Source organism: Macaca mulatta, chromosome X, assembly GCF_049350105.2.
Source record: "Macaca mulatta isolate MMU2019108-1 chromosome X, T2T-MMU8v2.0, whole genome shotgun sequence".
Taxonomy (NCBI): domain Eukaryota; kingdom Metazoa; phylum Chordata; class Mammalia; order Primates; family Cercopithecidae; genus Macaca; species Macaca mulatta.
Window position 1 is genome coordinate 108,308,783 of NC_133426.1, and position 18,387 is coordinate 108,327,169.

Consider the following 18,387-nt stretch of genomic DNA (forward strand, 5'->3'; position numbering starts at 1 on the left):
GCTTATTTGCTTTCTCTCTTTGCCTTCCCCTGCTCCAGCCAGCCTGACTTCTTTTTTCTAATTAGGACTCCACAGTTATGTTGTCCCTGTGCCTGCAGCCTGTGAATGGACGCCCCACCACCTCCGTCACAGCAGTGGTCAGCATAGATAAATGCACAGAACACACATCGCTCTGGCCCTCTGAGAAGAGAATGTTAGGCTTCTGAAAGAAGAGATAAGTACTGAGAGATAACATCTAAGAATCAAAATAATATATTCAGTAATTATTTTCTGAACCACTGACCTATCCTAATGCTCTGACCGATACATTCTTTACAACATCTACCCCTACATTCCAAGGACCCTTTTTCCAGGGCCCTTTTTCTCCCTCCATCCCTCTTCCTGCTCCCCCCCTTTTGCACAGGGCATGTTTCACATATACAAGATGTCTTTACGTGTCATCCCACTTTAGAGATGAGGAAATTGAGTCTCAGGGAGGGTAAACATCAACTTTGTCTTGGGGAAAGGGCAGGAAGCTGGAGGAGAGGAGGAAATGAGCTCCGGAGAAGGACAGAGGACATGGCTGGGATCCTTATGGGGTGGTGTAAGGGTACTCGTGCCCCAGGATCTGTGGGGTGAGGGTGGCGGTGACCAGTGCTAGGACCAGCTCCTCCTCTCTCGCTCCCAAGCCCACAAGAAGGCGGGGAGAAAGGGTGAGGTAGGGGGCTTCGGGAGAGCGGAGAGAGTTTGGAAAAAATCCATCCCTCCTCCCCGGCGGCTTTCCGGAGACCCTCACACAGCGCCCCCCGCCCCGCCCCAGTACATTTCCTTTCAGGGCTAAAGGCACAGGGAAGAGGCTGCCGGGAAATGGCGGCCGCGGCCGGGCTGGGGCTTCAGCGGGAGGCAGCAGAGGGGAAGTGGCCAGCGTGGCGAATAACGGAAGGTGGCGAAGGAGAGGAAGAGGGGTCGGGTGTCCGCGGAGCTCCGAGAGGGAAGACAATCGCTTTGCCAAACATGGCAGGGTATCTGGAAAGGCCTGGGAACCTCACCCGCCCTCCCTCCCAGGCCCTTCGGGCTCTTTTCGGTCTCACTGGGAGGAGGGGGAGGGCGGCAGGTCGGGACCGGGCGCAGGCCTAGTCGTGCGACAGGAGAAGGGAAGGAAGGGCCGGCCCCAGCTGTGTCCCCCTTGCGTCTGACCTGTGCCGGGCGCCCGGGCTCCGAGTGATCTCGGGCCGGTCCCCGGGGGGAGTCCAGCTTCTCGCGCCAAGGGCGTTCTCAGCCCCAGGGCAGTCCAGGGAGTAGGTGGAAGGCGGCATGCAGCCACCTGGCCGGGGCAGGGGGAGCTGCGGGGAGCCGTTTTTTTCCTACGCAGAGCCCCTTTTTTCCTACGCAGAGCCCCTTGCTTGACACACAGTAGGCGCTCAATACATGTTTATTTTCAGTTGAGTGTTGCTTCAACTTTTATGGCTTGCGATAAATCCTTATCCTTCTGTTCTAGAAACTCACATTGCTTGCTGGATCAAGGACAGACAGCTCACCGACCATGACAGCACCATATTGGAACTTCAAAAAGTTCTGAAAACATGTTGGTTCGTTCGTTGGAGTATTTTTCAACTCCAATTCCTTTTCCTTTTTTTTTTTTTTTTTTTTTTTTGCGCACTTTTTCCTCTGCAGAAAAACCTTAAAATGTTCTACCTTTTCCTTGAAACCTCCCCCCACTCCTTAGTTCACATTGATTTGTCTTTAAATGTTTTTGAGCAAATAATCAGAAATGCACAATTAGTGCTTGGTGGTTCTCAAATTATTTCACGCGTGGTAGTTTTGATTTTTGCTTTTCCAGTGAGGCTGTACCTTTCATCCTCAGGCAAATATGATGGCTTTCAAAAGCAGCTATGGGGTGGGAACTGGGAGTGGCTGCAAATGGGCATGGAGCGTCTTTTAGAGATAACGAAAATGTGGTGATCGTTTGCACAACTCTATAAATTACTAAAAACTATTGAATTTGCAATTGAAAAGGAGGAGAACTTTATGAAATATAAATTATAACTCAAGCTCTTAAAATGCCTTTGGAATAATAAGTAAAGAGTAGTGGGGATATGATCTATTTTGTGGGGAGACTAGCAGCAAAGTAAGACATAAAGATAAAGAAACATACACTGGCCTGAGAAAGTAACAAAGTCTCTCTCTTTGAGCAAACTTTGGACAGGCTCCTCTGAGCCTTCTTTTCAACTATGCCTTGTCCTTGGGCCCTGTCCTTGGCCTGCCTAGCCCAGTTTTAGCAAGAATCCTGCTAAGAAATTCCCCCACCCTTGATACCTGATCACCTTGTCCTGCCTTGGGCAAGGATCCTGTTTAGTCAGTTGAGCAAGAATCCCCCTACCCTTGATGTCTCTCTCCCCTTAGGAATTTTCTTTCTACTGGCTCCCTCACTCTGCTGCTTGACTGTAAATCCACACTTGCCCTACTTGTCTTTGGATTGAGCTTAATTCTATACTAAAGTCTCTTTTCCCCTATTACAATAGTACTCAAAATATGCCTTTACTGCTTTTGGCTAGTGTCTGGCTCTGTTTCCGTTTGGCAGAAGACACTCTCAGACAGTGCTTCTAGTAGTATATATTAGCCTGACCTGCTGGGGTACAATTCTTTTTAAAAAGTCTGCCAATTCACCAGGTGCAGTGGCTCACACCTGTAATCCCAGCACTCTGTGAGGCCAAGGCGGGTGGATCACATGAGGTCAGGAGTTCGAGACCAGCCTGGCCAACATGGTGAAACCCCTTTCTCTACTAAAAATACAAAAATTAACTGGGCATGGTGGTGTGCGCCTGTAATCCCAGCTACTTGGGAGGCTGAAGCAGGAGAATCACTTGAATGCAGGAGGCAGAGGTTGCAATGAGCCAAGATTGCGCCACTGCACTTCGGCCTGGGTGACAGAGTGAGCCTCCGACTCAAAACAAAACAAACCAAACAAACAAAAAAACACCAATTTATTTCCAGGCCTTGTGCTGGGTGCTGAGGAAATTTGAGCAAAAACACCTATTAAGTCCCTGTCCTCAAAGAGCTCATAGTACAGTGGGGAGCCAAGTCGCAAGCAAATAGCCATACAAGTGTATTGCAATGAGGACAAGTATGAAAAGGAGGGTACATGGTGCAATGAGAGCCTGTAAAATAGGGGTATTCGACTAGTCAAGGTGGTCAGGAATTGCTTCAAAGAAGCAATTATTGAGCTGAGAGCTAAAGGAAGAATAGTGGCTAATTAGATTGGAGGTGAGAATTGGAGGAGCTGGTTTGAGGCTATGTGTTCAGAGATAGCATGGTGAGTAAAAGAGACTGAATGAAAGTGGCTGGAGTTCAACAGGCAGTAGGGACAGCAGTGTGGTGGGGGTCAGGGCATGTAGGGCCTTACAAGCCACCTTAAGCCATTCAATCTATATCCTGAGAACCATTGGAAGCCCTGTGGGATGAGGAGAAGAATCAGATTTGTCTGAAAATATTGCCCTGGGGGCCAGGCGCAGTGGCTCATGCCTGTAATCCCAGCACTTTGGCTGAGGTGGGTGGATCACCTGAGGTCGGGCGTTGGAGACCAGCCTGGCCAACATGGTGAAACCATGTCACTACTAAAAATACAATAAGTTAGCCAGGCGTGGTGACTCATGCCTGTAATCCCAGCTACTCGGGAGGGTGAGGCAGGAGAATCACTTGAACCTGGGAGGCGGATGTTGTGGTGAGCTGAGATCACGCCATTGCACTCCAGCCTGGGCAACAAGAGCAAAACTCTGTCTTAAAAAAAAAAAAAAAAAAAAAAAGCAAGAAAAAGAAAATATTTCCCTGGCTACAGTGTGGTGGATAAAGGATTGGGAAGGAGTCAGAATGTACTGGAGAGTTTCATTAGGAGCCATTTCAGCAATCTAGAGTAGAGGTAATAGTACCTTGCACTACAGTAGCTGTGGTTTACATGGAGTGGATTGATATATTTTAGGGTTTCTTAGTAGGTAAAATCCGCAGGACTTGGCAATGGATTGGAATTGGGAGGATGAGAGTGTGATATTGTGAAGTACACATTTAATCTTTATTTTAGTTTGTTTTGTGCTGCTGTAACAATACCCGAGAGTGGGTAATTTATAAACGGAAATTTATTGCCTCACAGTTCTGGAAGCTAGGAAGTCTAAGGTCAAGGTGTGGCCGGGTTTGGTGTCTGGTGAGGCCATTCTCTTTTTCCAAGATGGTCCTTGCACACACTGTGTCCTCCAGAGGAGAGGAAGGCTAGATCGTGACATGGCAGAAGATAGAAAGAAGGGCCAAGAGATAGAGCAAGAGGAGACCAATCTTGCCCTTTTATAATGGCATTAATCCCACCTGTGAGGGTAGAGCCCTCATGACTTAATCACCTCTTAAAAGTCTCACCTCTTAACACTGCTACTGTAACTGCCCAGTGGGCTCACCTTGCCTGCTGCGTAGACTGAGCCGATTTATCAAGACAGGAGAGTTGCAATGGAGAAAGAGTAATTCACACACAGCCGACTGTGCAGGAGACCAGAGTTTTATTATTACTTAAATCAGTCTCCCAGAGCATTTGGGGGATCAGTTATTATTATTATTATTTTTGAGACAGAGTCTTGCTCTGTTGCCCAGGCTGGACTGCAATGGTGTGATCTCAGCTAACTGCAACCTCTGCCTCCCGGGTTCAAGCGATTCTCCTGTCTCAGCCTTCCGAGTAGCTGGGATTACAGGTGCCCGCCACTATGCCGGTCTAATTTTTGTATTTTTTAGTAGAGATGGGGTTTCACCATGTTGGCCAGGCTGGTCTCGAACTCCTGACCCCAAGTGGACTGCCCACCTCAGCCTCTCAAAGTGCTGGGATTACAGGCGTGAGCCACTGTGCCTGGCTGGGATCAGAGTTTTTAAAGATAATTTGGCAGGTAGCGGCTTGGGAAGTACGGAGTGCTCATTGGTCAGGTTGGAGATGGAATCATAGAGGGTTGAAGTTAGTCTTTCTTGCAGTTTTGTGTTCCTGGGTGGGATGGCAGAACTGGTTGAGCCAGATTACAGATCTGGGTGGTGTCAGCTCATCCATGGAGTGTAGGGTCTGAAAAGTATCTCAAGGGCTGATTTTAGGTTTTACAATAGTGATGTTATCCCCAGGAGCAATTTGGGGAGGTTCAGACTCTTGGAGCCAGAGGCTGCATGACCCCTAAACTGTAATTTCTAATCTTGTAGCTAATTTGTTAGTCCTGCAAAGGCAGACTAGTCCCCAGGCAAGAAGGGGGTCTTTTCTTTGGGAAAGGCCTATGATTCATTTTGTTTCAGAATCAATCCACAAACTGAATTCCTTCCCAAAGTTAGTTTGACCTACACCCAAGAATGAGCAAGGACAGCTTAAAGGTTAGAAGCAAGGTGGAGTTGGTTAAGTCTGATTTCTTTCACTGTCATAATTTCCTCAGTTATAATTTTGCAAAGATGGTTTCATTATAATGGCAATTAAATTTTTTATTTTTATTTTGTTTATTTATTTATTTATTTTGCGATGGAGTCTCACTCTGTTGCCCAGGCTGGAGTGCAGTGGCGCAATCTCAACTCACTGCAACCTCCACCTCCCAGGTTCAAGCGATTCTCCTGCCTCAGCCTCCCTAGTAGCTGGGATTACAGGCGCCCGCCACCATGCCCAGCTAATTTTTGTATTTTCAGTAGAGACAAGGTTTCACCATGTTGACCAGGCTGGTCTCGAACTCCTGACCTTAGGTGATCCACCCGTATCGGCCCCCCAAAGTTCTGGGATTACAGGTATGAGCCACCATGCCCATCGGGTAATTAAATTTTAACATGAGTTTTGGAGAAGACAAACGTTCAAACCATGGTAGTCTTTATCCTCATTTTCCCGAATTACAGCTTTTAAAACCCTTAGAATCTCTGAGGTGATAAGTGTATCTTTTGCCCCGGGTGTGGTGGCTTATGCTTATAATCCCAGCACTTTGGGAGGCTGAGGTGGGTGGATCACTGGGGGTCAGGAGTTTGAGACCAGCCTGACCAACATGGTGAAACCCCATCTCTACTTAAAATACAGAATTAGCTGGGCGTGGTGACGCATGCCTGTAATCCTAGCTACTTGGGAGGCTGAGGCAGGAGAATCGCTTGAACCTGGGAGGTGGAGGTTGCAGTGAGCTGAGATCGCGCCTGTGCGCTCCAGCCTGGGCAACAAGAACGAAACTCCGTCTCAAAAAAATAAAAATAGAAATAGAAATAAAAAAGAGTATCTTCTGCATGCTAAAAAGATAACTGGTGGCTGAGGCTCCTAGGTAGATTTAGGATAGGGGGCTGGTCAAGGCAGGATTAGAGAGTTGAGACTTTTTTACCACATCCCCAACCTCTGGGGAAGGGAGAGGAGCTGAAGGTTAAATTGACTAGCAGTGGCCAATGATGTAATCAATCATGCCTACGTAGTAAAGCCTCTATTTTATTTATTTTTAATTTTTAATTTTTATATTTTGAGACAGAGTCTCACTCTTGTTGCCCAGGCTGGAGTGCAACGGTGTGATCTCGCCTCACTGCAACCTCCATCTCCTGGGTTCAAGCGATTCTCCTGCCTCAGCCTCCCAAGTAGCTGGGGTTACAGGCATGCACCACCATGCCCAGCTAATTTTGTATTTTTAGTAGAGACGGGGTTTTGCCATGTTGGCCAGGCTGGTCTCGAACTCCTGACCTTATGTGATCCGCCCACCTCGGCCTCCCAAAGTGCTGGGATTACAGGCGTGAGCCACCGTGCCTGGCCGTAAAGCCTCTATAAAAACGTGAAAGAACTGGGTTTGGAGAGCTTCTGGATAGTGAACACATGGAGGTTCCTAGAGGGTGCTGTTCCTGGAGAGGGCATGGAAGCTTGGTGCCCCTTATCCTGTACCTTGCCCTATGTGACTGTTCCATCTGGCTGTCCATCTATATGCTTTGTAATATCCTTTATAATAAACCTGTAAACATGTTTTTCAGAGTTCTGTGACCCTCTCTAGCAAACTAATCAAACCCAAGGAGAGGGTCATGGGAACCCTGATTTATAGTGGGTCAGTCAGAAGCACAGCTTACAACTTGGCATCTGAAGTGGAGAGCAGTCTTGTGAGCCTGAGCTCTCAAACTATGGGATCTGACACTATCTCCAGGTAGGTAGTGACAACTGAATTCAGTTAGAGGACATCCAGCTGGCGTCTGCTGCAAAATTGATTGCTTGGTATACGGGAAAATTCTCCCATACATCTGGGGCTACAGAAGCATTCTGTGTTAAATAGAGAGTATAGGAAAATCCGCACTTTGTTTACTCCCCCCTATATCTTACAGTGAGAGTGAGCGATCAAGGGTGACTTCTCAGTTTCTGGCTTGTACAACTGGATGTTTGGAGTAACAGCATTAAGAAGCAGGACGTTTAAGATCACATTGAATACTAAGTTCAGGTATGAGGATTGTGAGTTTAGTCTTAGACATGTTGTGTTTGACGTATCTTTGAGAACACCCAAGAGAAGTTATATAGATGGATGGATGGATCTAGAGCTTAGAAGGGGCCTATATACTGGATATATAAATTGTGTGCTGTATGGATATAGGTGATAATTCAAGCCATGTGTGGGGATAAGGTTGTCTAGGCCAGAGAGTATCAGAATGAGAATGTAGGAGATCAAAGAGGGAGCCTTGAGAAACTCCAGTATTTCATGTTGAGTACGGGAGGGTCATGCTGCAAAGGAGACTGGGAAACAGCAGCAGGGAGGTTTAAAAGAAAGTTAGAAAGGACTTGTGTCATTGAAGCCAAAAAAGAAACTGTTTCAAGAAGTAGGGAATGGACTGTTAACAATGTCCATTGCTGCTCAGAGGTCAAATAAGATGTGGACTGGTAAAATTTAAGAATATGGAGGCATTGGTGTCCTGGACAGATCTATTTTCATGGAATGACAGGGCAGAAATCTAGAATGGAATGGATTGGAGTGTGGTTAGCAGAGAGAGGAAGGCACCTTTTTTTTTTTTTTTTTTTTTTTTTGAGACGGAGTTTCACTCTTGTTGCCCAAGCTGGAGTGCAATGGTGCGATCTCGGCTCACTGCAACCTCCGTCTCCCGGGTTCAAGCAATTCTCCTGCCTCAGCCTCCCAGGTAGCTGGGATTACAGGCGCGCGCCACCATGCCTGGCTAATTTTTTGTATTTTTAGTAGAAAAGGGGTTTTGCCATGTTAGCCAGGCTGGTCTCGAACTCCTGACCTCAGGTGATCCGCCCACCTCAGCCTCCCAAAGTGCTGGGATTACAGGTGTGAGTTATTGCGCCCGGCCGGTAGGCAAGTTAATGGAAACAAAGAGTATAGGCAACTATTTGAAGCAGTTTGGCTGTGAAGGGCATGGAAAAGTCAGGGTAGAAGCAGAAGTGAGACTAGGGGTCAAGAGAGGCCTTTTAAATTTATTATTGTTATTATTTTTTGAAACGGGGTCTCATGCTGTTGCCCAGGCTGGAGTGCAGTGACACAGTCACAGCTCACTGCAGCCTTGACTTCCTGGGCTCAGGCGATTCTTCCACCTCCGTCTCCTGAGTAGCTGGGACTACAGGCGCGCACACCACCACGCTGGGCTAATTTTTGTATTTTTTGTAGAGACAGAGTCTCGCCATGTTACCCAGGCTGGTCTCGAATTCCAGGGCTCAAGCAATCTGTCTGCCTTAGCCTCCCAAAGTGCTGGGATTACAGTCTTGAGCTACTACACCCAGCCGAAGACTTTTTTTAATAGGGAGAAATTTTGTGGATGTGTGAAGTTTACAATTAAGGGTCTGTAGGGAGTGAGTGGTTAAAAATACAGCAGAGAGATAGGATAAATCATAGTGTACATTTGTTAAGAAAGAGGAGCATCTGGAATTGAAAGCTTAGGTGGAGGAATTAGTGTTCACTAGAAGGCAAGAGTATCTGCCTTAATTGAGGAACTAACTGCTGGTAGGATGTGTGCAGGTATAGTTGATTTATTTTGGTGTTAGGAAGATGAGAGAGAACTTCCTTCTGAAGAGTCCCCCAACCCCATTATTTTTTCTGTAAATGAGGGTATGGTCATCTGCATGTAGAGATAATAAGGAGGAGGAGTTGGAAGGCTAAAGAGAATGGAGAAGGTTCAATGAGTTGTAAGGGTGAGGGCAGATTGTAGGTTGACCAGAGAAATATAGAAGGACTGCTGAGAAATGTTGATGGCTCACTTCTGGTTGTTGATGGTAAATTTACTATGAGCCAAGCTTTATTTTTTCTAAGTGCTTCTCTAAGTGTTCTAGTGTTTTATTTAATCCCCTAAGCAGCTCTATGAGGTAGGTATTATTATTATCACCCCCTTGTCACAGATGGTGAAATGGAGGTACAGCAAAGTTGTGTCATTTGTTTAAGGACAGAGAGCTAGGTTTGGAGCCAGGTAGTCTGACTCTAAAGCCTATGATCTTAACCATCACTCTAAAATATATCCTAAAAATAAGTCCTGATCATACTTTTTCATTGATAAACATAGATCTGTATAATCACATTTAAGGACTACATTGCATTCCATTGTATGGGTGTAGCACATGTTAAAAGGTGATCTAAGCATTTTTTTTTTCTTCAGTAGGCACAAGCTCAGTTGCCAGAATAGGAATAAACTGTGCTTTGTGTTTCTTTGCCCACTCGGCTATGTAGTAAGAATGTTTAGGAAGGCTGGCAGTGAACATGGAGTTGTTTGCCTTTCTGGGCCTGAGTAGAGGCTCTGTTCAAATCAAGCCTTTCAGTATATTAGACTCTGACTCTTTCATAGAGACCATCTCCATGGATTTGTAAGTTGGTTTTATGCTTGATGGTCTGTCCAGTGACTTTTCCAGAAACTCTCTAGCTGCATTCTCGAGTCAATGCCAAATCTCAGAAAGGAGAGAGCTTATTTGAACCCTAGGTTACAAGAGTTTTGATTTCCTTTCCTTCTAGTTTGCTGTATTTTCCGATTTTCTATAGAGAGTACATATAATTTTCATTTTGTGGGGAAAAGTAAACATCCCTAAAATAAAAAAGCCAGGCTAGGAAGGGAATAGAGGTCTAAGACTCAGTATTTTTAAAATCTTCTATAGCTAAACATGTTTACTCTGTGTCTTAGTTTATTTTGTGTTATTATAACAGAATACCTGAGACTGTGTAATTTATAAAGAAAAGAGGTTTATTTAGAGGTTTATTTAGTTTTGCAGACTGGGAAGTTCAAGGGCATGGCCTCAGCTTCTGGTGAGAGCTTTCTCTCTCTCTCTCTTTTTTTTTCAAGACAAAGTCTTGCTCTGTCGCCCAGGCTGGAGTGCAGTGGTGCAATCTCGGCTCACTGCAACCTCCACTTCCCAGGTTCAAACAGTTCTCCTGCCTCAGCCTCCTGAGTAACTGGGACTACAGGTGCACGCCACCGTGTCTGGCTAATTTTTTTGTAGTTTTAGTAGAGATGGGGTTACACCATGTTGGCCAGGCTGGTCTCGAACTCCTGATCACAGGTGATCTGCTTGCCTCGACCTCCTAAAGTGCTGGGATTACAGGCATGAGCCACTACACCTGGCTGAGAGCTTTCTTGACATGGCAGAGAAGGTCAAAGGGGAAATGAACACATGTGAAGAGGCAAAACCCAAGAGGCATCCTGGCTTTATAAAATCCTACTCTTGTGGGGAACTAATTCATTCCTAAGGGAATGAATCCAGTTTTGAAAGAGGGAGAACTCACTCACTACCGTGAGAATGGCACCAAGCCAATCATGAGGTATCTGCTCCCATGACCCAAACATCTTCCATTAGGCCTCACCTCCCAACATTCCACATTAGGGATCAAATTTCAACATGAGTTTTGGTGAGGACAAACTATATCCAAAGTAGAGCATTCTATAACTCAACAACTCCATTCCTAGGAATTTCATTTCAAGAGAAATGAAAGCTTATGTGTATATAAAGATGTATACACCAATGTTCTTACCAATTTTATTTATAATTGCCCCAAACTAGAAACAGACAAATGTGCGTAAACAAGTGAGTAGATAAACTGTGGTATATCAATGCAAGGGAATACTACTTAGCAATAAAATGGAATACTACTTAGCAATAAAATGGAATAAATCATTCATATATATACCAACATGGACAAATCTCAAAATAGTTATGCTGGGTGAAATATGTCAGATTAAAAAGGAGAGTATATACTGTATTACTACATTTATATATTATAGGAAATGCAAATTAATGTGCATTTTCAGTACTCAGATCAGTGGTTACCTCTGGAGGTGAGGATTAACTAGGAAGGGGCATGAAGGAATCTTATGAGGCGATGGAGATGTTCTATATCTTGGTCTAGTTACACCAGTGTATACATATATCAATTTCATTAAGCTGCGCATTTGAGATTTGTGCATGTTATTCTGTGACTGTTGTATCTCAATAAAAAGGTTAAGACAAAGGTTAGCTCCTTTTGTCAGTCTCCTTTCCCTTTCCCTTGACCCTTTCCTGTATTTCTTTTTCTCTCCGTTCCTCTCTGTTCTTTACTTTTTGTGTCCTTTTGAGAGAGAGTTCATGGCACTTCAGGCACTCATGCTGACTCTACACTTAACCCTGCCAATTAAATGTTCATATCCCTTCAAATGTACAGTTTATTCAGGAAAGTAGGATTGAAGAAGTCTGTGGTTAAAGAATAGCTCTTAGGAGTGAACATTTCTTCCTTTTCCCTTGCACTTGAATTAGATATGTATACTCGGGCCTTCACTTCTGTTTTGGTATTTCTTTTCCTTTTTTTTTTTTTTGAGACAGAGCCTCTGTCATCCAGGCTGGAGTGTAGTGGTGTGATTACAGCTCACTGTAGCTTCAACCTTTCAGGCTCAGGCAGTCCTCCTGTCTCAGCCTCCCGAGTAGCATGTGCCACCATGCCCGGCTAATTTTTTAAGTTATTTGTAGAGATGGGGTCTCCCTATGTTGCCCAGACTGGTCTCGAACTCCTGTACTCAAGCAATCCTCCTGCCTTGGCTTCCCAAATTGCCGGGATTACAGGCATGATCCACTGTGCCCAGCTCTGTTGTGGTATTTCTGTAAGAACTGGTGTCATAGGAATCAGACAGACTTGCTTTTGAGTCCCTGCTGCACCACTTGTTAGCTATTTGATCCTGAGACAACGACTTATCTTCTATGATCCTCAGTTTTCTCATCCAGAGCATGGGTATAATAATGCCTACCTCTTCGGTTGTCTTTTTTTTTTTTTTTTTTTGAGATGGAATTTCGTTCTTGTTGTCCAGGCTGGAGTGCAATGACGTGATCTTGGCTCACTGCAACCTCAGTCTCCTGGGTTCAAGCGATTCTCCAACCTCAGCCTCCCGAGTAGCTGGGACTACAGGCATGCACCACCATGCTCAGCTGATTTTTGTATTTTTAGTAGAGATGAGGTTTCACCATGTTGGCCAGGCTGGTCTCAAACTCCTGACCTCAGGTGATCTGCCCACCTCGGCCTCCCAAAGTGCTGGGATTATAGGCATGAGCCACCGCGCCCAGCCAATTGTCTTAAGAATTAAATGAGTTAATATTGCTAAAGCACTTTGCCTGCCACCGAGAGGCCACTTAATTTTGGATGGCTTTCTTCTTTCCAAAGATTGTGAACTTGTGACTTTTGATTCTTGGATGACATCTAGCCCTGCTCCATTAGATATTAAATAACTCTTTTTATTGTTACTACTGTAACAACTAGGGGGAGGACTTATACTTGCAATATGACTCTTAAATCTGTCCTTGGGCTCACATAACATGTTTCTTACCATTATAAGAATGGAGAAGATTTTTTTTATTGGCTTCCACAACATTCCTGGGTGGTTGGTTTGACACAGCTACTTGTTGCTATCCTGTTACTGAGGTGAAGACAGCAGAGGCATCTTGACTTCACCAAGGTCTTACATCTTGTATGGTGATAGGTCTGGCACTGACAAATGTTCTATATCTTTCCTTGAGCAGACGTAATAAGATATTACGGACATCTGAGTAAATAAAAATAGGGCTATGGTTTTTCTTCCTACCCCAGACTCTACCAGATGACTCATTCCTACTACATAGGAGTAACAGTGAATGTCAATCATAACACAGATGCCTATTTATTTCTCTCCTTACTGACTCACTTTTGAGAGCTTTTTAGCTAGCTGCACTATTTAGTTGATCTCAAAGTTTTATCTTCTGTAGGGAAGTTTTGGTGGAAAGAAAACTGATACTTGCTGAATGATTGCTCTGTGTCAAACATAGGGCTAGTTGTTTTTAAGGAGGTCTAATCAACTCTGAGGTAATAAACACTATTGGATTTTGGAGAATGAGAAAACTTGATTGTAGAAAAGAGAACCAGTTTCTATACCACCACTCAGCTAATATGTGACAGAAGCAATATGCCTTATCCCCATCCATTGATTTTATTTCTTTTTGCTTCAGATTTAAAGAGCATGTGACAAATAGTCTAGCCTTTCTCTGTCTTAGCCCCATTGCAGTCACTGTTAACCAACTATCTGCTTGAAACCAAAATGACTCAGCCTAACCACAGAAGCAAATCAAACACTGATGGCCCATAATCTCCAGACAAGGCTTTAACCAAACCTCTGTCTATCCGTCTATCCATTTGTTCATTCATTCAACAGATATTTGTTGAGCATTGACTCTTTGCTAGACATTGTGTGAGGGGTTGCTGTTGATCCTAGAGTAGAACTATTTATCTTCCACAAATGAGGCATGGCCCTGCTAGGGACCTGTGTTACTAGCAAGCAGCTTTAAGGTTAGTGTAGGAAGAGGGGATAGAGTCTCAGAAGGAAGAAAATAAATATTTAGAGAGTATGGATTGTATCCGATTCATGGGATCTTGGAAGTTTATTAACTGCCAGGAGGATTCCTAGTTCTCAGCTCTAGGCAGCAGCATCTTGGAAGGCTTCTCTGAAGGATCTAAGCCTCAGATGTTCCCCTTTCAGCTTCTGCCCTCCATTCCCTGCACTCCTGGGTCTTAGATGGTCATGCTTGTCTCTGTATCCAAAACCTACTTTTTGGCACATGTTTATTTCCTCCCAGCTGTAAGAACGGCTTGTTCACTTGGGAAGGTCAGACTTCAGACTGGAACTCTTTGCCATTTCAGAGGGGCTGTGAGGATACATAGTATACCTGGGGGAATGAAGGAGTTGGGTCTCACTCCCCAGGATAAGGCAAACAAAAACAAGTACAGACACATATCACTATGACTTAGGTATGGATTAAAGATTAACTGCGCCTTGCACAGAGGTGGCTCTAAATAAATATTTTCTGCATCCCATCTTGAGCATCATTTTTTGGCTCTATTGTATTCTGCACTTCCTTCCCAGTTCAGCGTTTCCTAATTCACTGACAGGCAGTTGAAAAATTGCCCCACATTTGGTATTACAAAAGTTTATGCATCATGTTTCTTTCTTTTCTTTTCTTTTCTTTTTTTTTTTTTTGAGACGGAGTCTTGCTCTATTGCCCAGTCTGGAGTGCAGGGGCACGATCTCAGCTCACTGCAAGCTCCGCCTCCTGGGTTCATGCCATTCTCCTGCCTCAACCTCCTGAGTAGCTGGGACTACAGGTGCCCACCGCCACGCCCGGCTAATTTTTTGTATTTTTAGTAGAGACGGGGTTTCACGGTGTTAGCCAGGATGGTCTTGATCTCCTGACCTTGTGATCCGCCCGCCTCGGCCTCCCAAAGTGCTGGGATTACAGGCGTGAGCCACCGTGCCCAGCCTGCACCACATTTCTTAAAGGCATATATAGTGATGATTTTCTTTTCTAGTTTTGCTAATGGTGTATGTTTTGCTGATCATGTAGTAACAATGTTTTCTTTAGAAATTTATGAAAGTACAAAAAGATATATATGAAAACAAATGAGCCAGAGGAAATTACTGTTGACATTCTGGCATATTTTCCTCCAGTTTTTCAACAAATCTTGAACATATAATCTTGAATTACTCTTTTAAAAATTGACATTATAACGTGCATTTTCCTGTTTTCATTTAAAAATTCCCATAGTCATCTGTTTCAGGGTTTGCATATTCTTCCTCTTATGGCTGTAGGCAGGTTCACTGAATGACACCTTAGCCTTGAAGCCCTCTATGACCACTCTTGACCTTATATGTCCTGCCTCTGGAATGGACTGAAGTGAAGATGAGTCCCGTGTTCTCTATCTCTTAATAGTGGTTTCATGTGAGGGAGTTCTGCTTGCTGGATAGAGTGAATCACATTCTCCAAGACACCAGCCTTCTAAAAAATTTACCATATAGGGCTGGGCGCGGTGGCTCACGCCTGTAATCCCAGCACTTTGGGAGGCCGAGGCAGGCAGATCACGAGGTCAGAAGTTCAAGTCTAGCCTGACCAATATGGTGAAACCCTGGCTGTGCTGCAAATACAGAAATTAGCCAGGTGTGGTGGCGCTCGCCTGTAGTCCCAGCTACTTGGGAGGCTGAGGCAGGAGAATTGCTTGAACCTGGGAGGCAGAGGTTGCAGTGAGCCGAGATTCTGCCCTTAGGACAGTGCTGTGCAATAGGAATGTCTTCATAAAAACATTTTTGGGAAAAGTACTTACTTTCTCTGAGTCTGAGTTTCCTCATCTGGCACATCTGTTTCCTCATCTGATCCATGTGGATCACAGGTATACCAAGTCATTGGGTTGTTTTGGTGATTAAATGAGAAAATGTCTATAGACAAACCCAGTGCTTGGCACATAGAATGTGCTCCATAAATGTCAGTCATTATTACTATTCCCTGATAAATGAAGTAGTGTCGAGAAGTATTGATTGAGTATGGAAAACAGGACAGGGCTTAGAAGTGGCGATTAATCATGATACAAAAATAAAAATTATTCTCCTGCAAAACCCGCTTGCTTTATGCACATTGGACTATTGGGGCAGAGACCATGGTGGGCCTGTGGGCTTTGAAACCACTTCAGAAAGCATTTTACCTTAGAGCATTCTTTTTTATATTTATTTTTAAAAAGAAGCTGTCTTGGGTGGTTATTCCCTCTTTTTTTTCTTTTTCTTTCTTTTTTCATTTTTTCTGAGACGGGGTCTGACTCTGTCGCCCAGGCTGGAGTGTAGTGGCATGATCTTGGCTCACTGCCACCTCTGTCCCCTGGGCTCAAGCAATCCTCCCACCTCAGCTTCCCAAGTAGCTGGGACCGCAGACATGTGCCACCATGCCTGGTTGTTTTTTTGTATTTTTAGTAGAGACGTGGGTCTCACCATGTTGCCCAGGCTGATCTTGAACTTCTGAGCTCAAGCGATCTGCCCACCTTGGCCTCCCAAATTGCTTGGATTACAGGTGTGAGCCACTGCGCCTGGTCAGAGTATTCTTTTTTTTTTTTTTTTTTTTTTTTTAAGATGGAGTTTCATACTGTTGCCCAGGCTGGAGTACAGAGGTGCGATCTCTGCTCATTGCAACCTCCGCCTCTCAAGCAATTCTCCTGCCTCAGCCTCCCAGGTAGCTGGGATTAGGGGCATTCGCCACCATGCCCAGCTAATTTTTTGTATTTTTAGTAGAACAGGGTTTCCCCATGTTGGCTAGGCTGGTCTCGAACTCCTGACCTCGTGATCCACCTGCCTTGGCCTCCCGAAGTGCTGGGATTATAGGCGTGAGCCACCGCGCCCGGCCATGGTCAGAGTATTCTTAAAGAACATCAAAATGAGTATAGGGTGGGAAGGGACTAACATTTTTTGAATGCCTACTATGTGCCTGACACTGTAAAGTGCTTCCTCCACGGTTTCTCATTTAATGCTCTCAACAATATTGTGAGGTAGAGACATAATCCCAGCTTTACTGATAATGTTGCTGAACCTCAGACAGGCCCTGAAAGTCTTAGAAGTTCACATAACTGCTAAGAGGCAGAACTTCCATGCAAATCCCAGGAGTACCTGGCTCCAAGCCCACGATCCTCTTACTTCACCATGATGGTCTGCTTGCTGAAGGGCTCAGCAAAGCAGCCAACCTACCATCTCCTTCACCTTGAAAAAGCCCAGATTTCATGAAAGGCAAAGGGGAGAGAGCCTGAAGAAGGTCAGTGGTCAGCACTAGAGGTGTGCCAAAGGACAGCAGTACCTGTCAGGACAGCAGCACAGATGTGTGCATGTGTATATATACATGTGAATATACATACACACACACATGCACACACACACCAGCAGTGCTCTAACTCAAATCTAACACTACTACCCAGGAGAGTTTGCTGGGAGGTAGAGTAGGCCACCTACAACCCCCCGAAACACTGGGTCATTTTCAACTATGTGCGTGAACTAGTTGGCAAGATCAGTCAGAAAGTCTGCAGCCTTGGCCGGGCGCAGTGGCTCAAGCCTGTAATCCCAGCACTTTGGGAGGCCGAGACGGGCGGATCACGAGGTCAGGAGATCGAGACCATCCTGGCTAACACGGTGAAACCCTGTCTCTACTAAAAATACAAAAAACTAGCCGGGCGAGGTGGCGGGCGCCTGTAGTCCCAGCTACTCAGGAGGCTGAGGCAGGAGAATGGCGTAAACCTGGGAGGTGGAGCTTGCAGTGAGCTGAGATCCGGCCACTGCACTCCAACCTGGGCGACAGAGCGAGACTCCGTCTCAAAAAAAAAAAAAAAAAAAAAAGTCTGCAGCCACAATAATCATGGCCTAAGAGGATCTCTACTGATGGCTTGTGCTAGTGGTTCTCAGCGTATTATTCCTGGACCAGGAACATCAGCAGTACTTGATATGCAAATTCTTTGCTCCTCTCCCCACTCCCTGCACCCCAGACTAAATCAGAAACTCTGGAGGTAAAGCCCAATAAGTTGTGTTTTAACAAGTGCTCAGGGTGGTTCTACTGCAGGGAATTACTGACTGATGGATGCATGGATTCCGTTAACAACCCATTCATTTATTCCTGCATTTTTTCATCCAATCGTAAAAGAGGTAACCAAAACAGAAACAAACCTATGTGTAAGCATGGCATATCTTCTCTGCTTCACCTGGCAAAGTGATATGAAAATGCATTGCAAATATGTTTACAAATCAAACTCCTTTCCCATCAGGGAGAATTCCTAGTGCTGTCAGCAAAAAAATGAAGAATTCTCCAAGACAGGCCTCGAGAGCTATTGCAAAACAGCTGCTGATGGAATGAAATCTGCTTGCTGTGCCTGATACCAGGCTGGGAGTGTCATAAGATCCTTTTCACAACTTGCTCCCACACTCAGTCTTGTCAGTGCAAAGCAGGTATGTCCAAGGGGTCACCAGATTAGTACAGCACAAGACTCCACTGGGAAAGACCTTGGTGGATTCAGCAAATAAAATAACTCCCTGGGAGTCAGACTCTCAGCCATACCCAAGACATGTCCTCCTCTTTTCTTATACACCTTCTTTATCCATGAGCACACTCAAACCCGACATCCTTGGTCCTGACCATGGGGGACTTTAGCT

At 45.0% G+C, this 18,387-nt stretch overlaps 1 long non-coding RNA gene across 1 annotated transcript; it reads left to right on the forward strand.

The window, feature by feature from the left end:
• Positions 1–814: 814 nt before the first annotated feature.
• Positions 815–18,140, forward strand: LOC106995271 (uncharacterized). Its single transcript, XR_001442045.3, has 3 exons — positions 815–922; positions 1,478–1,568; positions 18,003–18,140. It is a non-coding gene; the product is annotated as an uncharacterized LOC106995271 (long non-coding RNA).
• Positions 18,141–18,387: the final 247 nt, after the last annotated feature.